Here is an 8,697-nt window from a genome sequence, read left to right on the forward strand (position 1 = left end):
CCTACGCCAAACAGAGCACTTTATTTATTATTGTTGTATCCAGCTTTCTTTTCAAAAGAACAACTCAAGGATCTAACAAGGCACTATTACATACAAATCAAACCCCTTCTGCATGAGCCAGTTTTGCCACTTAAGTTCCCACACTGCAATGCTTTTTTCATGACCAAATGCACCTGATTTGCAGCCATGAGTAGTTATTTCGGCTACTATGTGGCTTTTCTGTGGCTTTCCTGGGAGTGCTTAAACCCTAACTTTTTTAAAAAATCCATTTTCCAGCCTGCTGTTTCACCGTGCACAGTCTTTATCTCACCTTTCAGTGTTCAATTCTCTTCTGTCCCCTCCCACCCTCTGCCAGCCCACTTCATTGTGATTGGCTGCTGTTGTCTATCCAGCTACTCCTTCCCCCTCTTTTCCATTCCTCCCTGCTCCCCTCTTTCCATTTTCCTTTTCACTCATTTAAATTTTTTTAATCCAGCGTAGGATCGAGTGAGAGAGAGAAATCCAGGATATAGATTGATCCAGCATTCCAGCGATGCAGCTATTCACTGCGTGAGCAAAAAAAGAAAAGGAAAAAAGAAAGGGCTGGCACTGTGATGTCACTGATGACTGCACTGGTGATGAAAGCACCAGCACTCATCAATCCCAATGCATTATGACACACAGTGCAGACTAAAAAGAACGGCACCACACTGACCAAACATGAGCGGTGTGAAAGGGCCCAGATAAGCCAATTCCATGCCTTTCAGCTTGACTTCTGGGATTCTGAGGAGTTATGTCCCCTGTGTAGAAGGGGCTTCAGTGAAAGCAGGCCCATGGACGAAAACTTACTATGGGAGCCCACCTAAGCAGGTCTTCTTGGGATTATGTCCCATGTTAGTCAATGAGGCTTACTCTCAGGAAAGCCCTTAGCCTATATCTTGCTCCTTCTTCTATGGAGTAGCTAGTTGCTTGTTGGATGGATAGGTTGCAGCTGGGCCACAGGCTGGCTGTTGGAAAAAGCCTCTCTCTTCCTCACATTCTGTTAAACTGCAGAGTCAGAGAGGCCTGCTAGAAATGCCTGGTCTGTGCCTAGGAAGGATTTCTTCAGATGTGGGAGTCTAAGATGGATGGATATTAGTTGTAGTAGTGAAGAAAACATACTCTGCATGTGCTCAGAGTCTCCATCTTCTAAACTCCTGCTTTCCCCACCATCCATGGTGGCTCAAATTGTCAACAGTCCACAAGTTCTAGCCCTAACACCAGCCACTGAAAACACATTGCAGCTCTAGTTTAGATTAAGCCTCAAGGGCTCCATGAATACTGACTAGCTTCTAAGAGCCTGTGGATGAGAGAAGCAGGAATGTGGGACTTGTTGTTATTTAGGGGTTGGGAGCCCATTTAAAGCAGATCTCTGTGACAGAAATGTTAATTTATTCATAGCTGCATGCACTGGTGAGATTAGCTTTTTATGAGGATTAGACTGTGGAAAAGAGCAGTAGGGCTGGAAGGTTAGGGAGGGTGGCAGTTAGCAGGTAGATGATAAGGCTTTAATAGATTTCTTCAGACTGAGCGACAATGGTTATAGAAACAGGACGAGCAGTTTGTGTATGTACAGTTAGGGATTAGCTAGGGAATTAAATTCTTTTGTGTCATTTCAACAATTGAATTCAATGTATCAGGCCAGCTTGAATGCTATATATAGCCTTTACCTGAAAAGTATTTGTGTGTGGAGGCTTAGCCCACACTGAGGCCTAAATTCTTCTTCTGGGGGCAGGCTATAGAACACAAGCATATTCTAGTCCTTATAAAGCCTCTCATATATTCCTAGGATGAGTGTGTGGGGATCCTGGTGTGGTCTCAAAGTAGGATACAGGTTTCTTGGGGAAACCCTCCCCCAACTAAGTCACAATCTAAGGATAATTTTAGTAATGACCAGGAAGAAGAAAATTTGTCTTATTAATCTGTCCTCCAAAGGTCAATTATATTCTGGCAACAGAGCTGGAATCTCTAAGGCAGAACACATGAGGAGTGACTGAAAATGCTATTAAAGATTAAATATTGTATAAAGAAAAATAGCAAAGACCAATGTGATTCAGTGAGCAGAGAGATGGACATTTATCTGGGGTTCATGTCCAGTCTCTACCAGGGCTTACCGTGCGGTGTTGATCATTACAAATTGCTGTCTCCATTCCCCATCTATAATATGGTAACAACAGTGGCCTGGCTCACAGAGCTGTTATGAAATAGTAAATATTGGAGAAAAATTTCAAATGCAGAAAAAATAGTAGTGAAATAGATTTTTAAAGTGTCTTACATACTAATAGCCAAGTGGTTCTAATCTGTGGATACTTAAATCTGGATTTCGGAGCCATGAATGGAGAAGACAGACCTTCCTACGCATCTGAAAAATGCCCTAGGTTTGTAGAAAAATCTGAAACCAAAAAAAAAATACATTGGGTGATTTAAAAAAATTCCAAGATGATAAAAAGGAGTGCCTGTAGCTTTAATCTGATGCCCTCAGTGGCTGTTGCTAGGCAACCATAACAGTTTAATTAGTATTTCAGGCTTGGTTGCTGTCAATAAAAACCAGGGGGAGGGAGCAGGGCCCTTTCCACCCTTGTTTTAACCTTTGAGGGAGGACTCATTCTGGCCAGGCCCAGAAGCAACAACTGGGCAACTTCATACCACAAGACTTGCAAGACTCACCCAGGCCTGATAGCTTTCTATTGTTCAACAGCATATCCCCCCTCCCAACAGCAAGTGTAGTGGTAGAGTTTCAGAGTAGAGTCTGGGAGATCCAGGTTCAAATCACTACTTGCTACTAGGGTTTCCAGGTGTCCACTGGTGGCAGGCAAACTCCCAGGGATTTGTCCCCTTGCTGCTGATCTGCCAGTGATCGGCGGGAGGTTGCAAGTCCCCCAGAGATTGCTCACCACCGGCAAGGACCCCAGGAACACATGCAGCACACGTGACAATGTCACTTCTGGAAGTGATGTCATTCCGCCGGCCATGGGAGTGCTCCCATGCTTCATTTGGGGGTCAATTTTGGCCCCAAATGGGCTGAATCAGTCCCACACGAAGCACGGGTGCACTCACATGGCTGGTGCAATGACATCATTGTGCATGCGTACAAAGACACATGGGAAGCACAAGGTAAGTGCCAGGCCCTCCACCCTCCCTCTTGGAGGGTCGCAGAACCTGTCAACCCTACTTGCTGCAGAAGCTCAGCTTTGATCCAGTCACACAACACTCAGCCCAAACTACCTCTCAGGGTTGTTAGTGAGGATAATATGAAGGCAAGGAGAATGATGGAAACTGCTTTGTGGAGAAAGACAGTATATAAATGAAGTGAATTAAAAGAATATAGGTGAAGATGGGAGGGCAGATAAAAGGTAAGTTGTTTAGTGGTTAAGGAGAGAAGAATGTAGGGAAAGGTGAGCATATGGCAGCTGCAAGGAGGAGGGAAAGAGGGAATAGTGTGAGGAAGGGGATACAGGGGAAAGTTAAGTATCCTCTCAAGTCCTTGCAGATTCCCCACCATGCAACTCAGCCTGGCTCAGCTGGCATCATGTAACTGAGCTATAAGGGGAGAGGCTGCCGGGATGGAAGGACAGTGGAGGTGGGTGGGAAGCAGAAAAAGGGACAGAGGCTATGGGAGGGGGGGCAGGGAATGAGAACATGGTGGAGAAGGAAAAATGAAATGTCCTCTGAAAGTCTTCCAGGGTCTCCACTTGTCACATTTTATGGGTCAGCCTCTTTGGAAGTCCAGTCATACACAGCCACAATAGAATGGCTGGCACTAATTCCCCTTCTTTCCTTTGCTTGCTATAAATGGAGTGAAGGTATCTGCTTTTCTATTACATCTTCAAAGTGTGTCCACTGTGCTACTGGGGCTACAATTCCTGCCTGGTGCTGACAGCAGATTACTACTTTGAAGGCTGATTTGCAAAGAGTGTGTGAATCTCCAGGCTCAAGGAGCCAACAGTGATCAGGAAAGACAACAGCTTCCAACCAAAGGAAGGACCTAAAGATATGGGCAGACCCTTCTGCCATGTGCAAAGCCTGCCTTAAGCCAAAGAGGCAACCTTTTAAAAATAACAATTGCATAAAGTGCAGTGAGTTCTTATGGCAAGGCTGAAACTGCAGGTAAAAGGGCAATGATTCAATGCATTTAGGAGCTGGGAGAGAAAGTAAGGGCCACTGGATTTTCCTGCTTAGTTGTGCTAGGGGAAGGGAAATAATTTATCATGAACTGAAGGCTAACTGGTCTGGGAAGCTGGGACTTCTGAATGGGTCTCTACATTCCATGTAATGGAAGGGAGGGACTGGGGAAAGAGTTTTAGTAGGGAAAACCTCTGGCCGGTCTTGGTTTATTTGGTTCTTACCCTGGTTCCTACATACCATCAGCTTGTGATACCCGTACATTTCAGCATCTACAGACATGACTCAGGTAATTTGAGCTTTCATCAGATGCCCAGCTATTAAAAAAATAAATTTAGTGCTGTTCTTTGTGAGTCCCATTAATATCAGGAAGCCAAATTCATGGGTTATGTATATATCTAAAGAGCCTTTCCGGACAATTTGTTTATTGTGCTGGGTTACTCATTTCTTGTCGGTTCCTTTAAGTACCATTTACACTGCAATGATGCTGCATTTTCTCAGCACAGAACAGAACATTGGCTTGGAAGCCACTGCTGGTGTCAATGTGGCAAAAGGATGGGAGGAGCTATCAGAGTCAGAGATGCTCAAAGCTCAAAGAATTAGCTTAGAGCACAGGATTTGCTCCATAATCCAGTTCAATGGCATCATGAAACAGTTGTTTTTCTCCTATGTAATCAGCAAAGACGCACGAGGAACCCTGCCATGTAGTTCAATGACAATTTATTGGCAGGATACGGAATGTCAGTTTAAAGGACAGACTTTTTAAATATTGACCAGAAATTTGGCATAAACTACCCAAGATTTCATTATTTGGTATTTTTTAAATCCACTATATATCCTAGATAATTTCTGATCTTTTTATAAGCCACTTAACAGGGAATGCTCTCTCTCTCTTTTTCCTTCCTTTCTCTAAAAATGAAATATCATTTCTCTGCATTACTATTTGATATCCTTTTTAATAGTCTAATAAAATATCTTTCCTATATTCAGGGCAGTGGAGCAGAAAGTGTCTTGAGTCTCTACTGCCATATTGAGTATGATGTTTACAATGCTTTAAATAGCTAAAGAGGCGGGGAAAGAGGCAAGCTTGTTAACTGAGCTGCAACCTGTGCTAATCTTCAGGATGTTGGCTAAAGTTGCCAGTTTTTTTCACCTGCATTTTCCCACCCTCCCTTGTCATCAGTAGGAATCACTCTAAAAAAGTCTTTTGAATTCCTGTCTTGAAGAGCTTGAACCAGAATGACAGAAAATAGTGAGGACACAGACTCTTTTTCCTTTGGTACTCTAACCAGATCTTAAATATAGCAGCTGTAGCTGAAACCAGTCTCTAGTTGGAGATGTAAATGACCTTCAATGACAGCTGGAATTGAGCGCGCGCGCGCGCGCGCATGTGTGCGCGCGCCCTCAGCCAGCATTTTTAGACAAGTTACTCTCTCTCAGACCCCCCCCCCCAATCTCTATTACTGTCCTACCTCACAAAGAGGTCGAGAGGGTAACAGGAACAATATAGATGTAGATTTACCTTACTTTCTATGAAGCCCATAAGATACAGGATGTAGTCTGTTTTTAGCACTTGAGTCTTTCTGCCATGGATGCTCTCCCATGCAATGCTTTAGCCCAGTATTTCCCAAAGAGTGTTCCGTGGAACCCTGGGGTTCCTAAGAACATTGTCAGGGGCTCCATGAGAAATCATGGATCAAATAAATAAGAGTTTTGAAATACCAGGATGTGAGGCAAGTTAACATCTTACTTCCCCTTGAAAGAGTTACGGTAATGTGCAAAGTAATGGGCTAAGTTTTTTGGGGGGGGGGTTGCAGGTGTCATCAATTAAGGGCTTTGGCCTAGCTAGCTTATTATCAATTCAAGGTCCAAGCAGTTGGCTTCACATAAGAAAATCAGAGTGGGGGGGGGGGGTGGACCACCTGGAATATTCTTTGGAAGGCATGTTTGGATTGGTGGTTGCCATCACCTGACCTGGGGTGGGGTTTAGGAATTATAATTGTAGTATTGCCCCAGAGAAGGGAGGTACCTGTGATTTTATAGGTAGGCCTGAATCTATGCTGGAGAGATTTGCAGCTATAGACCTCACAGTACTAAGGCTTGCTTTTGGATGTAAGTCAGTACCATTTGGTTGCTATTGGAAACTCTGTTAAGTAGTAAATGCTAGCTTTATTGCTTTGCTTTCTGTGTGACTTTTGATATATCTTGGTTGTTGTCTTATTATTTTGTTTGTTTAATAAATTATATAAAATAGTTTTTTAAAATCATTGGTCTGGTTGTGTGTGCATATCCTGAGAGAACTCACCAGTTAGCCTGTATAACTCCATGACATATGAAAAATTCCAAATATCCCTCAAAATACCATGTTATTAAGTTTATATAAGCTGACAGATCAGTACTTGAGCTGGCTGACCACCAAGGAAGACACTGCAGGGGAAGGTAACAACAAATCATCTCTGCTTCTAACTTGCCTTGAAAGCCCCTTGCTGGAGTTGCCATAAGTCGATTGTGACTTGACAGCACATATGCACGCAACCTGACAAACATACATACAAAGCTCTTTACAAATCAATTTTCTTGACTATAATTTAGCAGTAATTGAATTGTGCTCTCCACCATCAATTTTTTTGGCCTGTAAACATTTTAGTAGATAAGGGTTCCTTGGGATTTGAAAAATTAATATGGGGGTTACTCAATGGAAAAACATTGGGAAACATTGCTTTAGACAAGTGATTGCTTTCATGTCCTTGATCCCCTATCAACGGGTTCCAAAAAGAAAGTCCTCAGGCTACAACCTGTGTCCTCAAATATCATAGGGTGAAAGGTACTGGTACATAAAATTCTCATGCTTTCTTTTTAGGAACTATTACATCAATGTCTCTGTATTTATTTACATTATTTATAATCTGCCTTTTTCACTGAGACTCAAGGTGGATGAAGGTAGGGAAACATCATATCTGGAGTCCATGGGGTCTTGAAAGAACCAGTGCACCACACTTATACGTCCGCCCAGCCACCAAGCGTGCCCACTGGTGGCAATCCATCTGCGATACTGCACCTTGGGCGACTGCTGGCAGAGGGAGGTTACGCCCACATAAGTGCCATTTACACCCATGCAAGCCTTAGTTCTCTCCCTGTGCACTTTCCACACCTTCCCTTCAGATTACACGGTAAGTGTGCCTGTCTGAAGAGAAGCGATTAAAATGATTCAGGTATTCAGGTAGGTTGCAGATGTGGTTGCCAACTGCCTGTTGGATTATTTGCTGCCTGGACATTGGAACCGTACCTCTGAAACCAGACCTTTTTCCTTGATCTGCATATACAGATAGCAATAGCCCCTGATTTAACCTCTCAAGCTACCTCTTTGTACTGTTTGGAAGACTGTGCCTTCTAATAGGCTATCTAATGTTAGGTACTGAATACTTGAAATTTTGTCTCTGCTTGTGTGTATTCAGATATTTGTGTTATTCTCCTTTATAAACTTTGTATTTTCACTGTCTGGTTTCTCAGTGTTCCTTCCAAGCTTATAAAGGTGCCTTGCCACTTTGTCAAAGATCCCTTATAGCTGTTTGTGTGTGCCCAGATTGGGGGTGTTCCATTATACTGTGTAGACCCGAAGCCAGCATTTCTTAGGAGGAAAAGGTGATGGGTTTTCTTTCTTGTGCTCACTGTATTTAGTCTGAATTTGGGCTCCAATTAGAAAATGAGCCGCAGCCACACTGACATGCATCTAAAGTGGAGTACATGTCTTCAGAAATGGTAACACAGGTGCCACAGCATTTTGATACATTTTTTTCAAAACGGAGAGCCTGATACAATCCTGAAAGGAGCAAAGGATTCGTACAGATAACTCTGTTCGGAGGAATGGGTTCAACTGAGGGTGACTATGTGTTAACCCAGAGATCATACAATAGTGGCTGCAGCTGGTGCCTGTACAGTTTCTGCTTCGAATTAGACTACAGTAGAAACATTTACACTCATGTCAGTTCTATGAACAAGATGGAGGACAGCCTCCATGCACTGGAAGGACAGGAGGAACCTTGCTATGAAGCAAAAATGTATTTAGCCCTACAAAAATCCAAGCATATACAGGAGACTATCATGTCCCAGTGCTGAGGGAGACACCTTTTCCCCTTCCTTTTTAAAACGTGTGGTCATTGCTGTTGTGGGCAAGGGCTAGCATTATATTTTTAAGGGCTACACCAGTACCCACATTAGGTATCAATTAAGTATTGGGGTGTGCGTGGGGATGCCACTATTTTATAGTATGGAAGGCTAGGAACAATTCTGCTTTGGTCTGTAAATACAATTTTGCTTGGGCCTGTAAAATTATTTCATATATCTATATGCTAGCATTCTACCATGCCAGTTCCCAAGAAGAGTTAAAAAAAGTTTAGTAGCCGGCAAAGCCCGAAAAATGACATATTAAAAATACCTGCCTGCTATCACCCAGGCCACTCCTGTAGGCTGTACATGTGTTTGCTGTTCTGCTGGTGACATAAAGGGGAAGCCCATGACAGTTAATCCCAGGGCCTACCAAAGCAATCTCTCTTCAAT

The sequence above is a fragment of the Eublepharis macularius genome, chromosome 4 (assembly GCF_028583425.1).
Source record: "Eublepharis macularius isolate TG4126 chromosome 4, MPM_Emac_v1.0, whole genome shotgun sequence".
NCBI lineage: Eukaryota > Metazoa > Chordata > Lepidosauria > Squamata > Eublepharidae > Eublepharis > Eublepharis macularius.